Source organism: Pelophylax lessonae, assembly GCF_965119305.1.
Source record: "Pelophylax lessonae genome assembly, chromosome: 1".
NCBI classification, from domain to species: Eukaryota; Metazoa; Chordata; class Amphibia; order Anura; family Ranidae; genus Pelophylax; species Pelophylax lessonae.
Genome location: NC_138768.1, coordinates 554,195,232 through 554,222,847, shown reverse-complemented (window position 1 = coordinate 554,222,847; position 27,616 = coordinate 554,195,232). Strand labels below are relative to the sequence as shown.

At 43.4% G+C, this 27,616-nt stretch overlaps 1 pseudogene across 1 annotated transcript in view; it reads right to left on the bottom strand.

Annotated features, from left to right (window-relative positions):
• The window catches only part of LOC309544636 (calcyphosin-like protein), a 37,168-nt pseudogene extending 12,924 nt beyond the window's left edge, over positions 1-24,244 (bottom strand). The window contains exons 1-3 of the transcript XR_014226141.1: positions 24,087-24,244; positions 10,940-11,078; positions 7,767-7,944 (exon numbers count right to left, since the gene is read on the bottom strand). The product of XR_014226141.1 is annotated as a calcyphosin-like protein (transcript). The remainder of the gene's footprint in view (positions 1-7,766; positions 7,945-10,939; positions 11,079-24,086) is intronic.
• Between the last annotated feature and the right edge of the window lie 3,372 nt (positions 24,245-27,616).

The following is a 27,616-nucleotide window of genomic DNA, read 5'->3' as shown; positions in this document are numbered from 1 at the left end:
ATTGGGCAGGGAAGGAAAGTGGGAGGGACAGAAACAATTACGATACACAATTAGGCTGCATAGCAAGGATGCTAGTCGAGCTAAAATGAGTGAACAAAATCTAACAAAGGCGATAACTATTAATGTGAAAACATAAATAGAAAAAAAAAAGTAAAAATGAGAATGATAAAAGAATAAAAATAATAAAGAAATTATAATAAAAATAAAATTAAAAATAATAATTATAAAAATAAAGACAAAAACAAAATAAAAACTAAAATAAAAAAATAAATAAACAATAATAATAAAAATAAAAACTATTAGATGGACTAAATAGTATAAATATATACACTATTGCTGATGCTGAGAAGGAGAGACTCAATGCATAGAGAAATTATAAGGGACCTTTACCAGTCAACGGTCAGTGTAAATTATATGGCGACACAATAACATATGGATGCATACTATCGAAAAAGGGAATAGTATACTGTGCAAGCCATATATAATAATAGTAATATTAAGAAAATATCTGGGGGAATGACACAGAAGGTATATAAAAGCATCAAGCTAAGCAATAATAGCAAATAAATATATATATATATATATATATATATATATAAATTATATAATAAATATATAAAAATTAGTCCCCGTCATCTCTTCTCTACCTTTAACTCTCTACACTGTCCTCCACCAACTCCACCCTCTAACTCGCTCACTGCCCAGGAGATCGCCAATCACTTCAAAAATAAGATAGATACAATTCGCGAGGAGATCTCCAATATGCAGAAACCTCCCCCACTTACCAACCCATATCCACAGGTACAATGATTACTTCCCTCGTTCCACCCTACTAGTATTAACAAGGTTGTTGTACTTTTATCTAACACCCATCTAACCACCTGCCCCCTGGATCCTGCTCCCTCGCACATGCTACGCTCACCCTCTGACTCTATTCTGCGCTCTCCAACTCACATCTTCAACCTCTCCCTCTCTTCTGGCCTCTTCCCTAATTCTCTAAAACACACGCTAGTCACTCCCATCCTTAAAAAGCCCTCACTGGACCCCACCAAACTTCACAATGGCTTCTCACAAACTTCTCTATGTCCCATCTCCTTACTCCCCTTCTCCTCCAAACTCCTTGAACGATTAGTCTACAACCATCTGACTAAGAACAATCTTCTTGATCCCCTTCAGTCCGGATTTCGCCCTCAACATTCCACTGAATCTGCTCTCCTTAAACTCACAAACGACCTACTAACAGCTAACACCAATGGACACTATTCTGTACTACTCCTCCTGGACCTATCTGCTGCCTTTGACCACCCCCTCCTCCTCAAAAAACTCCACTCCTTTGGCCTCCGTGACTGTACTCTTCACTGGTTCTCATCCTACCGATCCCAACGCACCTTCAGTGCCACTTACAACTCTACTACCTCCTCTCCTCTTCCTTTCTGTCAGGGTCCCCCAAGGTTCTGTCTTTGGACCACACCTTTTCTCAATCTACACCTCCTCCCTGGGTCAGCTGATTGCCTCCCATGGCTTTCAATATCATCTCTACGCTGATGATACCCAAATCTATCTCTCCACCCCTCAGCTCACTCCTTCAGTCTCCTCACGCATTACCAGCTTACTAACAGACATATCAGCCTGGATGTCACATCACTTCCTCATACTCAACCTATCCAAAACCGAGCTCATGATATTTCCTCCGCCACGGTCCTCCTCCCCCCCCCCTGATTTCTCTGTCAACATCAATGGCACAACTATGAACCCGTCCACCCATGCCAAGGTTCTAGGTATAATCCTGGACTCTGAACTATCCTTTCAGCCACACATCCAGTCACTGTCCAAAGCTTGCCGCCTCAACCTCCGCAACATCTCCAAGATACGTCCCTTCCTAAGCAATGATGCCACACAGCTTCTAATCCACTCCCTGGTCATCTCTCGTCTCGATTACTGCAACTCCATTCTCATTGGCTTACCTCTAAAAAGACTATCCCCCCTTCAGTCCATCATGCACACTGCTGCCAGGCTCATCCACCTTGCAAACTGCTCTGTGTCTGCTACCCCTCTTTGCCAATCCCTCCATTGGCTGCCACTCAACCAACAAATTAAATTCAAGTTACTAACCATAACTTACAAAGCCATCCATAACTTGGCGCCCAGCTACATCACTAATCTGGTCTCAAAATACCAACCAACTCATTCTCTTCGTTCCTCCCAGGACCTCCTGCTCTCTAGCTCCCTTGTAACTACTTCCCATGCTCGCCTCCAGGACTTCTCCTGAGCTTCTCCCATCCTCTGGAATGCTTTACCCCCATCTGTCCGACTATCTCCTACTTTGTCTACATTCAGACAATCCCCGAAAACACATCTCTCCAGAGAAACCTATCTGGCAACCACCTAACAACTGTACTTTTATTTTCTCCATCAGCCCATCCCCCAAAGTTATTACCTCTTGTATCTCTTGACCGTCCCTCTTAGATTGTAAGCTCTAACTCAAGTTGTAAAGCGCTGCGTGAACTGTCGGCGCTATATAAATACTATATAATTATATATATATATATATATATATATATATATATATATATATATATATATATATGTATATATATATATATATATATATATATGTATATTAAATTTTTTTTTTAAATCGTCAAATAATACCTGATTTTGATATATGATAATGTACCTCATTGCCCACCTGCTACCGACTTTGGTTACTTCTGTGACCTGACCTTGCTCCTGCTATTGATTCTGCTTCATACTACTTCTGAAAGTCTGCTTTGGCTGACCTTCCTAACTGCTTCAGTCATCGCAGTGTGTTCCTGCCTAAAGCCTTCTGAGAGCTTTGACAAGCCACGTTTCCAGAAACTGCAGTACATGTGGAGTGCCCCTTTAGCGTTGGCTGGTCCTGCATGCATCACGTCTGCTCCTGGCCTGACTTCTCAAGCCTCAAGTTCTGCTATTAACACCTATCGGCACTAATGTTGCTCCTGTCCCTTGGCACCAGCTGTTCCACCTTCAGCTGGAAATACAAAAGAGGCCAACCTTATCAATTCAGTCTCCTACCAGGTACGTGACAGCCTATAATGTGCGGCCAGTATAATAACACCACAATAAATAATAGCAGTTAGAGCAATCTTGTGACTTGTATCAGTGTGTGCCGAAAGATTGTAGGAGGAGTTTTCTATTACGTCCTCTGACAGATGCAGCTCTCAATGCTTCTTCACTTTTGGGGGTAATGCGCCATCTACAGGAGTAGACTAGGCAGTGAAAAGTATTCACAGTTTTCACTTGACACACCTATAGGGGCTGTCCCTCACGACATTACCCCAGACACACTGTGCTCTAAAATCAGTTTTTTGCTGCCTAGTGAAGGAGTAGGACCTAGGTTTCCCTGCTGGAACTTTGGTCTCAATTTTTATTTTCTTTTGAAAATGTTTGTTTATTTCTCTTTACTCACTATCGCTAGCTAGTGTCAGGGGGATCCTCCTGGTGAACTACAAGTGACAGCAGGGCTGGGGTTTCGCACTGGATAATGTAGATCCTTATGGTCTCCCATCCTGGTCTACGAGCGTGAGCAGGTTATAGTCTGCCCAGGCCTCGCCATGACAGAGCCCTGACGGATGGGGACGACCCTGCGAACGGATGCTTTGCCGGGTTGCATCAACTTGGAATGCCCTGAGTTGCAGTGTACCCCTCTTGCCTGACGGCACCCCCACTCAGGGTGGGAGGCAAGCTGTTTCCGAGTGGAGCCCCACGGTCCATGGTGTGGTGAGTGATGCTACGCCCCCCTTGTCCCTGGGACAGATGTTGGTGGGAGTGATGTGGCCCCACTCCTGGGGATTGCAGGGCTGCTTCCCTCTGTAAGATCCCACAGGCCTGTCAGGTACTACCCTTCCCGCTCCCGCTGGGGGTGTCTAACGCCTGGGGGGGAGGGGTTGAATATGTTACCTGGTCCTGTCCTGGGGGTCCCCTTAGGTGGATTTCCGTGGTGGCCTCTCTTCTGGGTTGCCTGTGCATTTGGTGCCATTTTTGGGGGCATAGGCCGCATCATTGTAAGGGCAGTGGTCATTTTCCCTTAGCCTGAGTGTTTGGCGCCGTTTTCGGGCTCCATTTTAAGTGTGGGCATAGGTCACGCTGTATGAGCAGCGGCCATTTTCCCTTTGCTTCCTATGTTTTTCTATTGGCACCATTTTGTTGTAGTTTTTGGGCTACACCAGGCGGGCACAACCTCTTGTGATGTTTGGTCACTTCCTCCCAGAAGTTTCACATGCTGGAAGACTGACTGCAGAGCTGCTGCTTCTCAGGGTGCTGGTACAGTAAGGGTATTTTTAGCCATTTGGGCATTCCTCGGACACACTTAGCTCCTGTCAGGACACTTTTTAACATTAAAGGGGGACCCCGGCTTTAACGCGGTATAGCGGTGCGGATCGCTATTTAAAGGGGCAGTGTATTCATATTTTTCTCTGCTACCATTATGGAGTCCCAAGGTGAAAACTTCCCCTCTGAGTTTATTTGTGCATCCGGGCCATCCGGATCACCCTCTCTGGTGTCTCTTTCTGCAGCCTTAGAAACTCTGGCGTCAAAGGTGGATCTTGTGATTAAACAGGTTTCTACCAACAAACGGCCGATGCCCTCTCAGTCCTCTGATTCAGAGCCTGATGTGGCTGCCACGGACAACACCCTTCCTGAGGAATGCCTGTCCTCACAGTCAGACGGTGAGGAGGATGAGTCCTCCTCAGCAGCAGCGGGGAACGCGCTCTGGTGGAAGCACTGATTCGTTCAGTAAGGAAAACATTGCAATTAGACGATGAGCCCTCACAATCAGGTAAACGGGTTGTCTTCGGCTCCCGCAAAGCCCAGAAGTCGGGTCAGGTTTTTCCTTGTCCCGAGGATTTTCACGATATTGTGAATGAGCAATGGAGGCACATTAAGCACATGCTGGTGGTTCCCAAACGCTTTCAGCGTCGTTACCCCTTTGAAGACTCAGTTTTCAATCGTTGGACAGTGTCACCTAAGGTGGATCACACTGTTTCCCGGTTGAATAAATCTACTGTGGTACCTGTAGAAGACTCCCCGGTGTTTAAGGGCCCGGTGGACAGGCGAATGGAATCCCTTTCCCGCCACCTGCACTTGTTGGCGGGTTTGATTCTTAAACCTGTGTTTGCGTCTGTCCTGGTTTCTCAGATGGTGACGGAATGGGTCGAGGTACTTAGGAGCAACTTGTCCGCTGAGTCAAGTCCTCCAACTCTAATTGAGCTCACGGATCAGATGGCCCAGGCCATGGTGTACCTGTGTGATGCGGCACTGGACACGGCTCCTCTGGCTGCCAGGGTGTCTGTGGTGGGGATCGCATGGTGTGGCAGAAGAGCTGATCGGTGGACCAGGCTTCTAAGAAGGCCGCAACTGATCTCCCCTTTTTAGAGGAACGTCTGCTTGGTGACTCCTTGAATGAGTTAATCAAGGGTCTAACAGGGGGGGAAGAGTACTCTTCTCCCCCAATCCGCTAAGGGTAAGGCACCTCACAGAAAGCCTGGGCCTTCCTTCAAGGCTCATAGGGGGCTTTTTCATGCCTCAGGGGCACAAGAAAAAGGCAAACCATTCAGAGCCTACAAGATCGAATTTTGGTCTCGCCCAGCAGACAGGTTCTTTCCATGAAATCTGTCTGTCTCCGGATCGTTTGACAGATCTCAGGGAGGCGGTGCAGGATCTCCTTACACAGGGTGTAATTGTACTGGTTCCTCAGCAGGACAGGTTTCGAGGTTTTTACTCAAACCTATTCACAGTGCCCAGGAAGGAGGGCAAGGTGCGTCCAATTCTGGACCTCATATCGCTGAACCGCTTTGTGAGGGTGCAGAAGTTCTGGATGGAATCCATTCGGCCGGTGGTGTGTTGGCAAGGTGGCAGTGGGGTGCCAGGTGTAATGAGGATGACTGGGGGTGGGGTGTTAGCAAGGTATCAGTGGGGTGCCAGGTGTGATGAACATGAGGATGACAGGGGGTACTGTATTAGCAAGGTGGAAATGGGGTGCCAGGTGTGATGAGGATGACAGGAGAGAGAGAGAGAAAAAAAAAAGGAAAGGCGCAGAAAGAGAGAAAGAAGGATCACAAATATGAAAAAAAGAAAATATAACACATTTTTGGCACGATTTGTAATATTTATGAATTTAGAAATTGGGAAATAAATATACAGTATTTTGTAAAACTTTAGACATATCTATGACCTATGACCAGTGGTGTTATCTCATTTATGGGAATCGCTGCATCTTGAAATCCAATATAGTCTGTGTCCTCATGCTTTTAAGGGAGGTGGATCATCCATTAGTCAAGATGTGACATCCCACCCACTGTGTTCTTTTTTAGTTACTGGGCATGGAGGGGGAGGGAGGGACTGGGCTGTCATTTAGGATCTGTTTACATGCCTACATTGGTAATGTCAATACCATGTGACCTGAATAGCTCAGCTCAAACAGGAAATGTTCTCTCCAGCAATAGAGACCAAACTGAGCATGGCAGCCGTACTACACTCACTGTGTCTTATTTGAACTTGTCCCGAGTAAACGTGCAGGAGGGGGAGGATCTGTGCATACAGGATCAAAGAGCCTTTTTACATAATGCAGAGGATTAATCACTTCCACAGTGAGTATAACAAGCATGCTATTCTGCATGTAACACTGTCCCCGTAGGGCTTGCTGTCTGATGACTTGTTGGGCCTCCTCTGATTACCAGCAGTCACTTAGGGTACAGTTCACACATTCATCCTTACTCCCAATGGCTTGTTGCTCAATAAACAGTCCAGGGGTGTTGGTTTTTAGTATTTATTGTGGAACTTAGATGGGAGAAGGGAATAATGGGATACTCCGACTGGAACTATATACATTGGATAAGGACAACTCTTACTTGGCCTCACTGCTTAAACCCTACTGCCACATGTATGGAAAGGGTTGTCTCCTTGCTCTTTCTCCAGCAATAGCCTTGGTGATCTACTTTATCTTCGGAATACTCTCTAGCATCCCATTTATTGACACCCGTTCACTAACTCTTCTAGCTGCAATGGTGGCCCCCCTCAGGTCAGGCCCCTTGACACAGATCTGTACTTACTGTACTGCAGAGTCAGATCCTTCCAGTGTCTACCCTCCTAGTGTGCTTTACAGGACCTCCGGGTTCAGTTCCTCTCTAGCTCTTTAGGCCCTCAGATCGACTACCTGAGGCCGCATGGCACCTCTACAGAGAAGGAGGCAGCCGTCCCCTCCCTCAGGGACTCCACTCTCCAGCTGAAAGACCCTGAGCACATATGTTCCTGGCATTTATACAGTATCCCAGTGTGCACCGAGGCATTCTCCTCTGCCAAATCACCAGGGCTGTACCAAATGCCTGTGCACTCATTTGTCAGGTTTCCTCCCACTGTCCAATATGCCTCCCTATTGGGCCAATGTGAAACACTCTTCAGACAGACTGAGTTGCATCTGAACACATTGAGCAGACCTCACTAGCAGATCCTGCTCTCTGATAGGCAGAGAACAATATAGATTTACTTGCAATTCTTCTGGTATGCGGAAAGGATTCAAAGCTATACTCTCTCTCTCTCTAGCACCTACCTAGGAGGGTGCTGCATGCATAAACAGACAGATTTTACTGTTGTGGGTTTAGTAACACTTTAATATAACATATTTAATGCTTTACTATAAGGAAAAAATCAAACATTTTATTTTTTTAGTCTAGAATATAGTACAAACAGAAAATGTATGCAAAACACTGTACAAGGAATACACTTACCCTGACTGTGTTCAAGAACTCATCAAAATTAATGGTTCCATTTCCATTTCCGTCAAATCTTTGAAAAATAGCTTGTACTTCTTCTGGCCGAAGGGAAAGTCCATAGTTCTGCAGCCCTTTAGAGAATTCTTCTAGGTCCAAAGAGTTACTATAGTTATCATCCATTATTCGGAAAGCCCTGTGTTATTAAAAAGCAAAATGTAATGTATATTTCTTTAAAGGTTCTTTAAAGCTAAAAGGTAAAGGAGAAGTTTCCCATTATTAGGGAGGAGCAAAAGTGTGTATGGTTTCAGTTTTGCATATCTTGTTCAAAGTAATCAAAATTGTGGCAAACCCTGATGAAGTCTATTGGGGAAGGGGGGGGGGGCGAGGGATCTTGATCAGACCAAAGCAATCAACAACCACCGTACTCACTGCAGTGAAGCCAAAAACGAAATTTACCCAGCAGCCTAACTGAGAGGGCACTACAGGGGTATTACGTTTAAAGCTTTTAAGTCCAACTGCAGCCCAAACCTTTTTTAAGACTTGGATAGAGTGGAGGATTATAACCTTTGGTAGCGTTTATTGCTCTGTCCCTAATTTGGGCTTTCACTCTGCTTTTCTGTCCTGGTGAACACTGATTCCAGGATAGATAGTGAAGGGAAATCTAAAATTCTACAGTTGTGACAGGAACAGGTGCAGATAGGAAACCTTCCAATTGGGCACATCCATTCCAGTGACAATTGTCAAAGGTAGGCTTTCCTTTTATTTTGAAGAGATTTCCTCATACTTGTTGTTTCTCCTGGACTGGAGGTATGGCATTATTTCCACAATGGGAACACGAATGAAAATTAAAACCTGCAATAGGTTCTAAATCTTCTTTATTGTATCCAAACAGGCAAAAAAAAATTTAAAGCTGGAGTTCCTCTTACAGTTTTGATAGGCCACGTTCTTTTTACTGGTCCTGAGCACCAGTAACCTGGTGTTTTTAAAAAACTAATACCAAGCCTGCCATTCAACAACTCTCTCCATTGGATACTAGCTACAGTCTAATTATGCAGATCATTCAGAAAGAAATCATTCACATTCCTGTCCCATCCGCACTGCAGATTACAAAAAAGAATAGCATGCAGAACAACTGAAAATGCAGAGAGACAGAGTTTGCAGGACACAGAATGATTGCCAAGATACTGAAGCTCCATTCAGAGGGATTGTTGGAGTCCTGCCAGATCAGGCTGCAATGGATCAATAAAAAAGAAAACTTAGATAGCAGTAAATTCTCATTTTTACACAGTGTGATGTGTCCTGGACAACAGCAAGATTTTTAAACTAATAACACTAATAACAGTATGTAAAGGAATTGGAAGGTGTCTGATATATCCAATTGGTTTCATACTGATTTTGATACATTTTGGATACATACATTTATATCTCCCCATAATTAAAAAGAAAAAAAATCTTTCATGTTTGTCTTTCCCAAAGCAATAAAACCAGATCCCAGAAATATACCACAAAAAAATAAATAAATAAATAAATATTAACAGTCGTTTTTTCTGGATATCATAAATGTGTGATTTCTTTGTAACTTAAAAAAAGTGGTAAAGTCCAAGGTCAATGTTCAACTCGATGTTTTCTATTTTGACAATGAACAGAATAATGGCCATGTGATATCCCAGTGCTGCTTTAAAACTGTTGTTGGGAGTTAAATTGTTAATTATCCATGTTAACTTAATTAACTATTAAATTCCATTTTGACTACCATCCCTCAGTATGTTTAGCCTGCTCTATTACCTTTCTAGCTGAACCAACATATTAATGGAGCAGGATGACTATAAAAATTTTGGCTAGATCATACAGTAGCTCTAATTTTCTAGTTGTTTGAGTAAAATGCTGTTTTCCAAAGGTACAGGTAATTTAATATTTCTTGTATTTCCTTATTTCAAAAGATTTGGTTAAACTTTAGTAAAACTTTATTACCCCCGCACACATGCTGCATGTGTGGTTTCTGTGATCAAGGGTAATCAAGGGTTGATCTGTTGGTAAATAGTCATGTGACCAGTGATGTCATTTTACAACAAAGTGTCTTTCCTCCTGTTTATAGTGTAGTATTAATTTAACCTTGCACTTCACCTTACAGTCAAATTTCAATTTTAGCCATAAACAGATCCAAGTGCATAAAATATTTCCGTGATCATAAAAATGCATGCATATTTAGATATGTGTGATTTTCTTTTCTGTATACTAATTGGGTAATCTGGAGCCTTTTTTTGTAACTGAACAGGGGACTATTTTGAGGGATGACATCAGATCACCTCATTGATCATGCTGCTGATCATTTTGTGTATGTGGCTGCTTTCATGAGACTCTGCCTATGTATTGCCCTGTATACAGGAAGGGGACCACCCTTCTTGTTAAGATTGAGCTTCAACTCCAGACACTAGATCTGACTTCCCAATTTCTACCAGTGACATTCAAGAGCCTCTTCTGCTCACTGAGGCTCATTCATGTGACAATCTAATGTCCAAGGGCTTCATTTCAACTTTGAGTGAAGTAAGGGCCCTAGATACAGCATAAACCTGTTATTTAAAAGGCTGCACAGGGGCCCATAAGAGAATGTGAGGATTACGCCAGGTCATCACAATTACCTTTGACCAACCCAAACTTATTTTAAATAAAGAAAGCAGTAACAGGATGAAATGCCTCTTTGTGCTTTCAATTTAAAGTATAACTACAGGCCAAAATTGTTTGTTTTTTAAGTTTTGGATAAAGTGGTGAGGGATTTGTACATGTCAGTTTTTATTGCTGTATCCCCAGTATTCACCTTCTCAATTTGTCCTTTTTACTGTTATCATTGAAAGTAAAAGAATAACCCAAACTTTGGGTTGCCTTCCAAAGGGTAAACTAGTTCTGGTGACCTGGGGGTTCCCAAGAGATTGCCTTAATTTGCAGGAATTTCCTCTCACTTCCTGTTTTGGCTATGGGACAGGAGGTGAATGTAAATTTCCACAATGGGACAAAGAGGGCAAAAATAAACCTTACAGGGGTTACAACCCTCCCTTGCTCAAAAAGTTTTCCTATAGTTCTATTTTAATACACTATCACTATAAATTCGATTTTTTTCAGAATACAGGAACAGGAAAAACAGTTGGAAAGATAATAAATGTTAATATGTTTGTAAAAAGTTGTCTGTTTACCTTCCCAAGCCTTTAATTCCAGATGCTCCTCTTGCAAGACACTGTAGTCTTAGCTTCTCCACAGGATCCTGGCACTGTGGAATCTGGCGTCGTGCCTTGGTCATCATTTCTTGTTCCAGCTGGGATATTGCAGCCATGACTTTGCAAAAGCAAAACAGGTTAAAATGTGTGAACAGTACAGAACTAAACTTTAATATTAGATAAAAATGAATTTTAGGCAAACCGCTTGAAATAAATACTGGAACTGTTTTAGGATCTATTATATTTTGTCCAGGCAGTCCTAAGATTTACAGTCTTGCTAGGCATAGCCAGTTCGGTCATATCACTTTTTTTTATTACTGCAGTTAGAGGATCTTCGATCTAGAATAAAAACTTAAAGTCAGCAACAAATACTGCAGCTGCTGATTTTTGATAAACATGCAAATACCAGTCCAGGGATCAAGTGCTGTCCTTGCCTGAACCAGTGCTTTGCCAGTCTTTGGGTTCCTTGCACCACCATCTTGGATGTGGGAATCCGGCTATGACTTCCTGTGGCTTTACAGCCTCCTTGTATCAGTGACATTACCCAGGAGGTTGCGGGCAGAGAGGGGACCGAATTTCTTCTTGGTCCACCTAGGAGTTCCGGGCGGAAGTGGGTACCTGCCAAAAGTAGGTGCCCGCTCCCTAAAAAAGAAACCTCCAAAAGTGCCGGGGGGATGGGGAGAAAAAGTGGAACTTGCCTTTTCAGGTCAAGTTTCACTTTAGGAAACAGAGCACAGTTCTGTCACTGCTCCCAGCCCAAACTGGGCAATGAAAATTAGACTAATGTGCTCATCTCTCTACTCTTGTGAGCATGTTCCTTGTTGGGATGTGTGCATGCAGCATGGCCTGATTAGCTCAGGGTACCAATGCTTCTTTCCTAATGTGAGAGCTACTCTACAGGAGTTTACAAGAAGCTGATTTCAAAAGCTTAAAAGTTGAACTCAAGGCAAACATATAAATACACAAATAGAAAAAGTGGGAACTTATTGGCCTGCTAATGGATTTGTTATTCTATCAATTCAGTTGTGAGATTTAAATAGGTTATGGACGCTACCCTGCTGTTTGGACAATAAAGAATTAGCACAAGACTGATGAAGTGTATCCCTCTGTTCACTCTCCCTTTTAGGCCTGGTTCACACTGGTGCGACATATGCTCTGACTTTGGGAGCACATGTCACATGACGTGTACAAATAAATGGTTCCCTATGAGAGCCATCTTAACTGGTCCGACACAAGTCGGTCCGACTTTGAAAAAGGTTCCTGCACTACTTTGGTCTGACTTTGTTCTGTTTTCAGCCCATTCAATATCATTGAAGTTGGATCAAAGTCGGATCCTCGTCCTAGCCAGCTAGGCTTGTGACATCCGACATGGTGATTACAGCAGCAAGAAAATAAATTTTAATCACACTGATATTGTTTTGATTGGTCAAAAGACAAGCCGGACTATCTCAAAGTTAGAGCAAAATCATATCCTGTTCATTCAATTCGGATATACTGTAAGTAGGACTGATGTTGCACGGCAAAGTCGGATCGACAGTTACACAACAGTCGTGTCGTACCAGTGTGAACCCGGCCTGAGATGCTCCTTTTCAGGCTATAGGCATGCAGCTCATCTGATTTCCAGATTGGCCTCTAGTTCCCCCATCCCCACTCCTAGTAGGAGTTAAATGCTGAACTCAGTCAAAACAGGCACTTACACTAATAGCATTAAAATATGTATTTCATGATTTAATAATAAATACAAAGCTCTAAATATTTAATGTAGGGAAGGGAGGATAGGGATATTACCTATAGCAATGAATCAAATGCTAGAATTTAATTCGTAAATTCCTAAACTATGCTAGAAAATGGTGCAGTCAGTAATACTGCTCTCCTTTCTTTAATTTGTAAATGAAAAAAGTTAAAGATAGCAATAAGCAACAACTAATAAAACCATAACAATAGACAACATAACACAAAACCACTACTTGTTTATTAAGACACGTTGGATGTTAGTGACTGTCACACACTGGGACCAATTATGGATGCTATTTTGTGTTGAGAAAAAATGATCAGTGTTTGTTTGCGAAGGTGGAAGGCAGCAGAATGTAATCTTGCTATTTTTACTTTATCACATATATATTAATACAATGGTAATGTAGTATGTTTTTTTAATTACTGATTGTGTTTCTACAACTGTAGTATGCACTGTTTTATTTCAAATCTTCTTATACAGAATATGTAGAATAGGATAACGTATGTGAGCCTTAGCACTCACAGCATAAGTAATAACCTGTCATGTAAAATATACCATGTCAATGGAAGAAAGTAAGGGAAGGAAAACACAGGAGCATTAGGGTACAAATACATTCTACAGGCACCAGAAAATCCTTGTTTTTCCATTGGATAGGTCGAAGCTCAGACAGATGGAATGACTCAGCTTAACGTTTCTTGGTTTTTGTTGCTAGTCACTCTCTGTTGATGTATTGTTCCTTCTTGCATCAGTTCACATGATAATATATGTGCATGCTTTCATCTAGGAATATAGTTTGGCTAATATAAATAGCAAAAACCTTTAGCCTTTATAATCCTTCAGGGATTTTGTGTGCATTGAGTTTACATACACCATAATTCCTCATATTTATATCCACAACAGCAGGTGTATGATTTTTGTTACATAAAAAGGTAGCTACCTTATGAGTTGAGTAATATAGTTTTATAGAAATTACGTTCAGATGTTATTAAGTGTTGCATATGTGGATATTTGTACTGCAGGTCGTGAAATTTGCATTTATGTAAGTAACGGGTGCAAATGGGGCTGGATTTAGAGCTTCAATGGATCAGGGCACTTTAAATTCCGTGAGTCCCTATTACATGGCAAATTTACATATCAAAGTTTATTTTTTGCAGGCCACTGGAATTGGCAATTTATAAATACATAGAAAGGTTAAATGAGTTACAACATATGGATTTATATCTATTTCAAACAGAATATAGAGGTTGGTCTGGTCTCAAGGTACACCTCTACGTAAAAAGTAAGAATCGACTTTTCTCATGATCTTATCATGCACATATGCAACTATAGGCAAACTTCCTTAAAGTGTCACTAAACCCACATCATAAAAAAACATCAATAAATGGTGTATTACATGCTGTTCATACTTACTCAGTGACAATGAGATTTGTTTTCTGCATTCTGCAAAAAACCTGGTTGATCATGCTGCTATCTATCTCCACCTTCTGTTTAAGTCCCCTATTCAGCTAGGAATTTTGCAGCCCTGGTGGCAACTCTGCATATGCTCAGTTTTCAGTGAGTTTCTATGCTGAGCATTTCCTCCCTATCACATCTGAGCAGCCAATGTAAATATAGAGTCACACATGTGGACATATACACAGTGGTAAATGACAGCCCACTCCATCCCTCCTCCTCCATGCCCACTAACCAGTTAATCACAATGTGGGTGATTAATGGGGGCTTTATCTCCATTTTATTCTGAGACACAGGCTGGAGAGGCATGACACGGCCTGTGACTGGCAGAAATCCTCCCACATCACTTTATTACCAAAAATAATAAATATTTGATTTCTAATATACACTGAACAAAATTATAAACGCAACATTTTTATTTTTGCCACCATTTTTCATGACCTGGACTCAAAGATCTAAAACAAATATTGTTCACAAATCTGTCTAAACAGTGGCGTAGCGTGGGGGGTGCAGGGGGGGCCAGCCGCACCGGGTGCAAAATCTGGGGGGGGGCGCATCCACAGTGTCTGTCTGTCTGACTCTGACATACATAGTTCACACACTGTCTGCGGCTGCCTCCATCTTTAGGCTGGGAGATGTCCAGCGCGGCCGCCCTATGGCTGAAAATGGCGGGGCGGGGCTGGACTGTGCCTCACCTGTCCATTGGTGTAGGGTGGGGTGGCGTTCCAAGCCAAGCCCCGCCTATGCTGCCTCTCCTCACTGCTCAGTCAGTTTAGCAGCGAGTGAGTCAGCAGCCTGGCGCTGTCACAGAGTGTTTTTTTTTTAATCACCTGATTAGAGCCAGGCTCTAATAGGCTTCAAAAAAAGGGTGGACCCGGGGCGCAGAGCACTGCACCCGAGCCCACCTATTGTGTGACAATAGCGAATGAAAATTCGCTATTGTCACACAGATCCTCCTCCTGGCCAATCAGGAAGCGGGTCTGAGACCCGCTTCCTGATTGGCCGAAAGGCAAACACATGCCATTGGCCGAGGAGGGGGCGGGAGGACTCGAGGAGACGCGGGAAACTGAGGAGAAGCGCCTGCTGCAGGTAAGTCTCTCTGCATTGAAGGGGGTATGCTGGTCTCTCTGCATTGAAAGGGGGCATGCTGGTCATTCTGCATTGAAAGGGGGCATGCTGGTCATTCTGCATTGAAAGGGGGCATGCTGGTCACTCTGCATGGAAAGGGGGCATGCTGGTCTCTTTGCATTGGAAGGGGGCACGCTGGTCACTCTGCATTGAAAGGGGGCACGCTGGTCTCTCTGCATTGAATGGGGGCACACTTGTCACTCTGCATTGAAAGGGGGCACGCTGGTCTCTCTGCATTGAATGGAAGCATGTTGGTCTCTCTGCATTGAAATGGGGCACGCTGGTCTCTCTGCATTTAAAGGGGGGCACGCTGGTCTCTCTGCATTGAAAGGGGGCACGCTGGTCATTCTGCATTGAAAGGGGGCACGCTGGTCATTCTGCATTGAAAGGGGGCACGCTGGTCATTCTGCATTGAGAGGGGGCACGTTGGTCATTCAAACTTGTATTTAGATGCATTTTACTTTAATTAAATCAGTATTTTCATAATAAACAATACATGTGCTTAGGGGGTAAGGGTTTCTTTAACTAATCTAGTGGAAGAGACTCGAGTGCTAAAATCCCGGGGCTAGGGGGCGCAAATTACTTGCCTTGCCCCGGGTGCTGACAACCCACGCTACGCCACTGTGTCTAAATCTGTGTTAGTGAGCACTTCTCCTTTGCCGAGATAATCCATCCACCTCACAGGTTTGGCATATCAAGATGCTAATTAGACAGCATGATTATTGTACAGGTGTGCCTTAGGCTGGCCACAATAAAGGGCACTCTAAAATGTGCAGTTTTATCACACAGCACAATGCCACAGATGTCGCAAGTTTTGAGGGAGTATGCAATTGGCATGCTGACTGCAGGAATGTCCACCAGAGCTGTTGCCCCTAAATTTAATGTTCATTTCTCTACCATAAGCCATCTCCAAAGGCATTTCAGAGAATTTGTCAGTACATTCAACCGGCCTCACAGTCCCAGACCACGTGTAACCACACCGGCCCAGGACCTCCACATCCAGCATTTTCACCTCCAAGTTTGTCTGAGACCAGCCACCTGGACAGCTGCTGCAACGATCGGTTTGCATAACCAAAGAATTTCTGCATAAACTGTCCGAAACCGTCTCAGGGAAGCTCATCTGCATGCTCGTTGTCCTCATCGGGGTCTCGACCTGACTGCATTTCTTTGTGGTAACTGACTTGAGTGGGCAAATACTCACATTCAATGGCGTCTAGCACTTTGGAGAGGTGTTCTCTTCATGGATGAATCCGGGTTTTCTTAGATCTTTGAGTTCAGCTCATGAAAAATGGGGGCAAAAACAAGTGTTGCGTTTATAATTTTGTTCAGTATATATATTTGTGTGCCAATTTAAAACAGTTTATTGATATTACAGTTTTTTTTTTTTACTCTGTATTCTAAAGGTTTTTTTTTTTAACATGTGGCCAGCAGCAGAGGACTAGAAGCTCCTCCTGCTGTTTCCCTACAGACCAGGCAAGGAAAGATTTGGGTCATGTGACAGCTGTATATCAATTAGAAAAAAGGAACTTAGATGTGTTTTTTTTTTTATTAATAAAATAATTACAGTGCCATCATCCACATACAGAAATAGAAGGCACAATGAAAATTTAACAGTGTGTGTTTAGTACCACTGTAAGAGTGTAAGCGTTTAATGCGTGCTTTGCTTGAGCTGCCAAAGTTCCTTTAAACTGATAAAATATTTTAGAGACAAAAAGTTTACAGATGATTGTGGGTAAATATTGCTACCCAAGACAATTATGTCAGATGACACTTACTGATTTGCTAATATTGACCTCTGATCATCTGGGGGTCCTGTCATCTGATGAGTAGGTATTCAAATTTGGTGGTGGTGGTTAGATCACATGGAGTTTCTCTCCTGGCAGGCCTTTCCAGCTGTTTGGATTATTATCATATACAGTGCTGTGAAAAAGTATTTTCCTCCTCCCTGATTTTTTATTTTTTTGCATATGTGTCACACCTAAATTATTTGGATCATCAAAAAATTTTAATATTACACAAAGATAACCTTGCTAAATCATAAATGAACTGTGAATAACCACATTTTTTGGAAAGATTAGTTCAATTTTACTTGCCACACCCAGGCCTGCTTACTGCCAGACCTGTCGAATCAAGAAATCACTTATATAGAAGCTATCTGACAAAGTGAAGCAAGCTAAAAGAGCTCAAAAAGCAACACATCATGCTGCGATCTAAAGAAATTCAAGCTAAGATGAGAAACAAAGTAATTGACATGTATAAGTCTGGAAAGGGTTGCAAAGCCATTTCTAAGGCTTTGGGACTCCAGGGAACCACAGTGAGAGCCATTATCCACAAATAGAGAGATCTTGGAACAGTGGTGAACCTTCTCAGGAGTGGCCGGCCTACTAAAATTACTCCAAGAGCACAACAACGACTCATCCAGGAGGTCATAAAAGAACCCAGAACAACATCCAAAGAACTGCAGGCCTCACTTGCCTCAGTTAAGGTCAGTGTTCATGCTTCAAAAATAAGAAAGAGACTGGGCAGAAAATGGAATCCATGAGACAGTTCCAAGGCGAAAGCCTCTGCTCACCAAAAAGAACACCTCATCTCACTTTTACCAAAAAATCTTGATTATCCTCAAGACTTTTTGGCAAATATTCTGTGGACTAATGAGACAAAAGTTGAACTTTCTGGAAGGTGTGCGTCATGTTATATCTGGCATAAAACTAACACAGCATTTCTTAAAAAACAGTCAAACGTGGTGGTGGTTGTGCGATGGTCTGGGGCTGCTTTGAAGTTTCAGGATCTGAATGACTTGCGTTTATATTGATGGAACTGTGAATTCTACGGTCTACTAGAAAATCCTGAAGGAGAATGTCCGGCCATCAGTTTGTGACCTCAAGCGCACTTAGGTTATCCAAAAAAATTAGGAAGCGGGCAAACACTTTTTCACAGCACTGTACATTGTGTGCATATTGACATCTGATTTCCTGAAGTCTTTTAGTCTGATGAGGTGCCATTCATGTTTAAGGTGAAGGGGATAACTGCACTATTTGATGAATAGGGAGTCTCACTCCTAGCACTGCAACATCGGAAACATTTCAGTAACATTTATCCACTGTACAGTCTGCAGAGCCTTTTTTAGCGATAAGCACTGAACTTTGGCACAACCCTAATTGTCCTTGGGTCCAACAGGATGCCTCAGTGGCTTATAGAGATGAAGACATTTGAATAGTGGGACAATGAGGGCCACCTAAGCTCCCAGTCAGTAGGGTTCTGCGACTGATGCCTGCATGGTGCACTGTGCTAATAAGATGCCATATAAGGGCCCTTACACATGGGCATCTAAGCTTGTTCAACATAATCGCTGGCATATTTCCGCACCAGGCAGCCCAGGTGCAGACAGGAATGGCTGTGCACAGCTATAATATGGTATATGGTAGTAATATCGTAAACATGAGTATAGCGCTCAGATATATCCAAACAATAGATTTGAAATATAGAGCTAGATTGCTGGTTGCTCCTCCAGAAATAAAACCTTATAAAGGGTTTTAAAGTGGCCCCTTGAAGCTGTCATTAAAATGTGAAGCGTGCTTATTTTACCAGGTTGAGTAGATTTTCTTTTAGTTTGAACACATCTGGCTATTCTCCTGTGAGCTCTCTTTTAGCAAGGTGTTTCCACCACAGAGCTACCATTTAGTAAACATTTTTGCACCACTCTCTTTAAACTCTCTAGGCGTCATGTGAGAAATCCCCAGTGGTCAATGGCATCTGAAATGCTGCAACTGGCAACAACAATCATTCGACAGTTGAAGTTTGGGATCGTACACCTTCCCTGCTTTAGATTTTGGTTTAACAACCATATGCACCATGTTACTTGAAATGATTTTATTAATTGTCTTTATTGTTTTTTTTTCTTATCAAAATCAAAAATTGTCAAGGTGAGGGTAAGGTAAAACGGTTATTATTTATCGTTACAATAATTATAATAAACAAAAGAAGAAATAGTTAGTCATTTTCTTCTGTAAGAAGTGGGCTGTATTACTTAACCTCTTCCTGCCGGCCGTTTGCATATATGCGGCCTCTTGGCGGGTGGGCTTTAAGGCCGAGAGGCCTTATATATGCGGCCCTGTGTAAACACAAAGTTCTGCTGAAAGCGCGTGCCCTGCGTGGAGCACAGTCACCGGAAGGGGACGAAAAAGCTCCCAATACATACTTGAGATCAGAAGCTTTCCGATCATGTGACCGCTGTGACAGCCACTTACAGCGGTCACATGACCTGAATGCCTGCTTCCACCTCCCGGCATCTAGAATTTCTTAAAAGGTCGAGAGGCGGTAGCAGAAAGGGGGTTAGGTGTGCTTATGGCAGCATTGGGCCTAAATACCATTCTGCTAATGACCATGATATCCCAATTCATTACTTGTTTAGATTCCAAGTCAAGTAAAAGAGAAGTGTAGAAATAAAAAACAGAAAATCATACTCACCTAGATGGCTGCAGCACCGATCCTGGCTGTATCTGTCCCCCACCTCTTCTAGACTGAGAACTGAGCAATCAAAGACTGCTGATCGTTAAGTTTCGGTCTTCAGTGAATACACTTCAGCCAGGGTCGGCCATACCATGGGTCCCGCTGGGTCGGCACTTGGAGAGGGTTAGCAAATTGACTCCCAAGATTTTTTTTCCAGCAGTTTTGTTTGTCATCAGTTTGCAGCGTTTTACGGGTGGCATTTCCCCATCTCATACTGCCACCCATAGTGCAAACTGATGAGTATGAGGAGGCGAAGCATCTCCTCTGGTGACTGTCCCTCACGTGATCGTGGTGTGCGCAAAGATGTCAGGCATCAGCAGACTCCATCTCACGCAGGGCAGGCTTAATTTTCTCGGACATTGGGCGCGACAGACACAGGAGTGACAGGAGGACAGACAGTGGGTGTTTGGTGGACCAGACCGGTGGTGAGTTTTGGAAGAAGATAACAGGATATAAAATATTTTCTAAATTTTATATATCTATAAAATAATGCATGTGGGGGCCATTTGTTAGATGTGATTTTTTTTTTTTTTTGGGGGGGCAGCATTTAATTCTTGGTCCCAGGCCGCACAATGTCTTGGGTCAGCCCTGACTTCAGCCTTTCTGAATGATGCCCCTGATTCTCCCACAAGGCAGACCTAAATAATTTATTCACTTGGTATAAGGCAGGGGTGTCCAAACTTTTTTCAAAGAGGGCCAGATTTGATAAAGTGAACATGCATGAGGGCCGACCATTTTGCCTGACATTCTTTGGACCCATAAAATTAAATGCAAATTCAACCATTTTATGCAAAGTTTATTGCAAACGGCAAACTTTTCATTTCGTCCCATGGCTGATAAATCCAAATAGGTGTTAAATCACCCTGCTTTTCATATCTGAAGGCCAGATGAAAGAAAAAATCCAGGAAGCTGAAATATATGTCAGGAACATTGTAAAGTACATTACATATTATTGGTAATAAAGGTTGTCTGTCAACTTTTAGGCTTCATGCACACAGGGCGTCATAAAAACCAGCTCCAAAGCTGTTTCTTGACGCCAGGAAAAAGCAGCTGTAAAAACGTGCTTTTAGTAGCTTTTTCCATTTGCGTTATTGCACGTTTGGGCACGTCGCTTTTAGCAGCGTTTTTTCTGCCTCCATTCAAAATCAATGGTTCCCTATGGGAGCCTATTGATTTGAATGGAAGGCGCATCGCAAGTCGGATCAGGATGACGTGACATAAGTTGGGGGGAACTCTTGGTGATGTCACCGAGGGGCCACGCCCCTAATGGCTATATAATAAGCTGCAGAGACCGGAGACCGGCATAATCACTGGGACATCGTCGGAGGAGGACCGAAGGAAGAAGAAGACCAGAGGAGGCAAAAGAGCAGAAGAGTGGAGGGAAGAAGAGCGGAGAGAAGACCAGAAGAGCGGAGAGGAGAAGACCAGAGTGGAGAAGACCGGATTAAGATTTTTAATAAACTTTTCAAAACGTCTCCTGTCATTATTTACATAATACACTGCCTTTTATGGGGTGAATGGGTAGGGGTATGTAATGTACCCCATACCCATTCACATAGGGAGGGGGTCCGGGATCTGGGGGGCCCCCTTGCTAAAGGGGGCTTCCAGATTCCGATGAGCCCCCTGCCCGCAGACCCCCACAACCACCGGCCAAGGTTGTGGGGATGAGGCCCTTGTCCTCATCAACATGGGGGCAAGGTGCTTTGGGGTGGGGGGGGTGCAGAGCCCCTCCTGCCCCAAAGCACCCACACCCCCATGTTGAGGGCGTGTGGCCTGGTATGGTCCAGGGGGGGTGGGGCCGCTTGCTTGTCCCCTCCCCTTTCCTGGGCTGCATGCTCGGATAAGGGTTTGGTATGGATTTTGGGGGGGGCCCCACGCCGTTTTTTCGGCATGGCGCTACCCTCAAATTCCATATCAGACCCGAAGGGCCTGGTTTGGAACCCGGGGGGGAACCCCACGCCATTTTTTTCCCCATTTTGGCGTGGAGTTCCCCCTCAAGATTCTCACAGCGCAAGTCGCACCGCAAGTCGGATCATCCTGATCCGACTTGCGATGCGCCTTCCATTAAAATCAATAGGCTCTCATAGGGAACCATTGATTTTGAATGGAAGAAAAAAAAACGTATAACGTGGCTTAACGCAGCGTCAGACGTTTTTACAGCTTGACGCTGCAGCTCCAGAACGCACAGTTCCTGGGTTTTTTTTGGAGCTGTAAAATGCCTATGCCACTTGGAGCTCCTAAAAGCTCTATGTGTGCATGAGGCCATAGAATAACATGGATGGGCGTTCTGCAGCTGCAAAAAAAAAAAAAACGTCTGACGCTGCTAACAGCAGCTCCAAAAACGTCCAGTGTGCATGAGGCCTTAAGTTAGAAAAATATGAACAGGAACATAACACCAAGTATACATGCTGTGTCCAAATATATTTATAACTGATTTAGACCAACTGAGATTTTACAATGTATTCATCTCAGTTCAGAGCATGCGTGCTCCCTAATCAGTCACACAAGGGTTAAGCACATATAAGCGCTATATGAACTCCCGGATGATGACTAATGATGGCAGCAATAATAGTCATGAATGATGCCAATGTAGTAAATAGAACATTGAAAGGTTTTATTCAAAACCAGTTCCATGTATGTATAAAACAGCAGTACACCTTGTACAATGACCCCCCGCTGCATCTGCAATGGTAAAGCCAAAATAAGGGGTTAAAAACTCACAGCTTGGTAACCATCCAGTGTGTGTGAAGGCATAAAACCAGCCAGGAACCATACAGCAGTGTGGACAGTTGTGCCTTGCTTGGGCTGTGAGGAGAAGATAACAGAATGCCTCAAACCTGGACAGGGAAGGGTGGAAAAGAGGTCACACAATGCCCAGTATAGGAGGCAAGGAGGATCGCTGTCTGTGGCCCCTCCGATCACCCACTATGAGTGCTGACCGAGAAGGAAACCCGAACGTGACAGGGAAGGAGGACCAAAATGAGGCTTGAACCACTATAGAGCCGCTGGTGGTGAGCGGCATGTGCGGTGACCCAATGCAGGGGAGCGTGAGGAGTGCCTGCTTATTGTATGGTTGTCCCAACAACTTTTCAATGTTCTATTTACTATGTTGAGCAAGGGATATAAAGCTGGCGGGGGGTGGGCGGTGGGTGTTAATAATAGTGTATTCACAAGTAACAGGCGAGTTGAAAGATCCAGAGATCCCAGAGGTCCTAAGCAGCGCTCGGGGATTTACAGGGGCCACAACAATAGATTTTTCCAAATTACCTGTCGAGCTGCTTAAAGCGGCCCACAGCCTGACTTTGGACATCCCTGGTATAAGGCAAATAGGCTGTTCACTTTGCAAGGGAATTTGCCCAAGAGCATAGTGGATATGGTGAATTATCACTTTGCATAGAATATGCCATCACCTGCAAGGAAATTTAAAAAAAAACAACATTTTTGTTTGCACATATTTGGAAGATGGAAGTAGAAGAACTTCACCCTATTCACCAGCTCTGGGGAAAATTTCCTCACTAAGTGAATAGCCTATTTGCTTTTAGTGAATCAACCCTAATAGGTCATAGTCACTGATATCAGAACTTCTTTCATCATCTGTGTCTTTCTTAAATATGGTTCTGTGTACTGCTGCTTTTTTTCTTGTACTACTACCTTTCTTTGTCATACTTTATAAGGGCCAATTCACACGGGCAATTAGGGCCAGTCTGTTAATTCCGGCAGCAAGAATCGGTGGTGTTTACAATTAGCTGTCCTGGCTGTCCATGGATAAATGCACATGCAGTTAGGAACGGATGATCACCACTGGACAAAGACAGATGCCTCCAGGCTTGGACAACTGCAGGTACTATTGCTATTGCTTTGTAAAAGCTACACGGCCACTGCTGTTTGCATACACCCATCCAAGCAGCCGCAAGAATCTGCTGAGTCTTGCCTTTGGAATCTGATGCATGCCCCTATTAGCCCATGGAAGAAATCCAACATTACAACATGCTCTGGTATCACGGTCTAATTTGTGCAATCATTTTTATACCTGTACAACTGTCCATAACCTCAGCACTTCTATGCATCATTATTTATTGCATGTTCACAGCATTATTAAATACATTTTAAAAAATCTGTCAGCAGTCCTAATTCTTTCTTACATTATCCAAAAGATTAAAAAAAAGTTTTGGCTAATCATACACTTTAAATGTAAAAACAATTTCTGTTATTAGTAGTGCATTTCTGTAATACAAAGTATGGGATGAACAGTGCTTTCAATAAATGAAAGAAAATAAAAACTTGCTATCTCCAAATTTTTACCTTTAATTAGATGTCTCTCTGACAGCCAACCCTTGTGAATTCTTGCGCTGATAATTTCTTGAGCCTTCAGCAATAGCCACTTCACTCAATCAGGTAAGGTTGCAGCTGTTGAGATGTTGATTATATGCTGTCTCTGTAGTTACATCAGTCTGCGTCATCTCTATAGATGCAGAAATCACAGCACTACCCTGCCCTCTGTTGAGAATTAATGATAATGATCTAAGAAGATCCCTTTGGAGGAACTGTTCAAGTGAGAGAGTAAAGCTGGCCAAACACCAATAGAATTTTGGTAGAAAAATTTTCTTTTTGGAGTGTTTGTTCTCTTTTCTATTGGTTAGTGGGGTCAAATCAATGGTCGTTTGCAGCCGTAGAGGTGAGAAAATTTGAAGCAGCATTATGGAAAATTTTACTCAAAAGAATGAAAATCAAAAGTTTATGTGGTTTTTCTTTGGGAAAATTGTACATTTAGTAATGCATATACTAGACACAAAAGAAAACAGTTTATTACATCTGGAATCCCATTCAAGCAGCAGGTCTGGATGAAATTCTAAGGATTATTGAATGAAATTACATGACTCAACGATGGCACAAGATCACATGCTCCAAAGAACAATTTTTCAGAATTTCCATATGAGTGAAATTGTATTAGAGGAGGGACAACGTTAACCACCAAAGGACCGCCTTATAGCAGATTTACTGCTACAGGGCGGCAGTTCTGTGCAGAATCACGCATATACACAGGTTCATCTCAAAAAATTCGAATATCATCAAAAAGTTGATTTTATTTCAGTAATTCAATTCAAAAAGTGATCGTTACACACAGAGTGATATATTTCAAGCATTTCTTTCTCTTAATTTTGATGATTATAGCTTACAGCTACTGAAAACCCAAAATTAAGTATCTCAGAAAATGTGAATATTACATAAGACCAATAAAAAAAAAAAAAGTATTTTTTAATACAGAAATGTTGGCTTACTAGTATTAAAGTATGTCCAAGTACAGTATAGTATACACTCAATAACTTAGTCGGGGCTCCTTTTGCATAAATTACTGCATTAATGCGGCGTGGCATCAGGGCCGGCGCTACCTATAGGCAAGGTCAGCGCCGGCCTAGGGAGCACATCAGTGGGGGGCGGTGCTCGCCCTCCCTCACTCTCTGCATCCCTCCCTCTATATCTCTCCCCCCCCCCAGCGTCCATCACTTGTGGAGTAGCATACTTTGAGCCCCAAGCCAGCGGGGCATATGGCCACAATGAGAGTGTGTGTGAGTCTGAGAGTGGAGCTGTCAAATTGAAGCTCTGATGTCGGAAAGGGCAGGGCCGATATGCGGGGCTCCGCCCCTTTGTTCCGTGCATAGAGAAAACAGCCAGCACTTACACATTGGTGGCCGGTGAAGAAGAAGGTGGCAGGGGGCGGGACCAACTATTGCATGTGCACCCACAGCTGTGTATAATTCAGGTTGATTATACAGAGCTGCGGGTGCACATGCAGTAGTTGGTCACACCCTATGCCACCTTCTTTCCCGCCAACCAATGTATAAATGGCGACTGTTTTGTCTATGCAGGGGACAAAGGGGCGGAGCCCCATATTTTGGCCTTGCCCTTCCCTACATCAGCGCTTCGATTTGACAGCTCCACTCATGGACTCTCCTTGCGGCCGTATGCCCTGCTGGCTTGCCCACCAATCCCTGGTTGTGCTGAATAGAGGTTTATACTGCTCAATGTCCTGCTATAGGCTGCTCTCATTTATTTTCCATCTGATGCCTGCATTCTTCCCTCGGCTCCTGTATGCTGCGAATCAAGATTTTAGGATGTAAGTGTGCTATGTTTAATTCATTGGTGTCTTTGCAGTTTAACAAATTCCTGAACCGTGCCCCCTATACAACGCACTCCTGAACCTTGCACTCTGTACAATCCATTCCTGAACCTGCACTCTGTACAACGCACTTCTGAACCTTGGACTCTGTATGAAACGCACTCCTGAAGCCCACACCCTGAACAATGCACTCCTGAAGCTTGTACCCTGTACAAAACGCACTCCTGAACCTTGCACAACGCACTCCTGAACCTTGCACCCTGCACAACGCACTCCTGAACCTTGCACCCTGTACAACGCATTTCTGAACCTTGCACTCTGTATGAAATGCACCCCCGTACGAAACACACTCTTAAATCCTTCCACAATAAGCATACCGCACTCATGTGCAGGGTAAAGGGGGTGGAGCCGGGGGGGGGGGGGGGGGCAAAATCAGGTTTTGCCTAAGGTATCAAAAATCCTTGCAACAGCCCTGCATGGCATATAAGCCTGTGAAACTGCTGAGGTGTTATATGGAAGCCCAGGTTGCTTTGATAGCAGACTTCAGATTGTCTGCATTGTGGGGTCTGGTGTCTCTCATCTTCTCTTGACAATACCTCAGAGATTCTTTATGGGGTTTAGGTCAGGCGAGTTTGCTGGCCAATCAAGCACAGTGATACCATGATCATTAAACCACTTTTGGCAGTGTGGGCAGGTGCCAAGTCATGCTGGAAAATTAAATCAGCATCTCCATAAAGCTGGTCAGCAGAGAGTAGCATGAAGTGCTCTAGAATTTCCCGGTAAAGGGCTGTGCTGACTTTGGACTTGATAAAACACAGTGGACCAACACCAGCAGATGACATGGCTCCCCAAATCATCACTGACTTAAAACCTCACACTGGACCTCGAAAATTGGATTCTGTGCCTCGCCACTCTTCCTCCAGACTCTGGGACCTTGATTTCTAAGGCAAAAGTCAGCGCAGTCCTCTACTAGAAAATTCTAGAGCACTTCATGCAGCTTTTGAAGCTGTCAGCTTGTAGTTCTCAATGAACTTCAAGGGTGCTGTTAAGCACTCTAAGTAGTTCAATGAGCTTCCTGTCAGAGTGTAACTCAGTGTAGAAGGGCCATGCACACAGCCATACAGGAATGTCCCATCATGTGTAGCAACAAGGGGTTTATTATATACAAAACAAGTTTAAGAACACAAAGGTGATGTGTGAAAAGGCTCATCAGTGGGATAAACCGCTCAGTCCGCATCCTCAGCCCACAGCAGCAAGGGTCTCCAGTCCTCAGAGCCGTCCAGGTGCATAGCAATCCAAAGGCTGGCAAGATAGCCACCCGGCAACTTCCTGGACCAGCATGGAGTGCAAACAGGAAGTAAAATCCCACAGAGAAATCCCTTGATGGAGAGCAATCTTACCTTTAAAGTGTGACTACTAAGGGGTACTAGTGGCCCATATGTTGCAAATTTTGACTCTTATGATTTGAGTCATTAAAGGCTGGTAAGCAGATTTTAAGTCTCAATTTGGTGGTGGAGCATTAGGAAAAGGTGTTATATTTTGAACAATCTTAGCAAAGACTTTTTTGGGACATTGCACTTTTCATGGTATATTGCACTTTTTGATTTGGACCACACTTATTTTTATGTATATATATTTTTATAGCGCAGAAAATTGTGTATCTATAGCACTTTTCCATATACTTCTATGATGTCCCACAGTTTTGGTGCAGTTT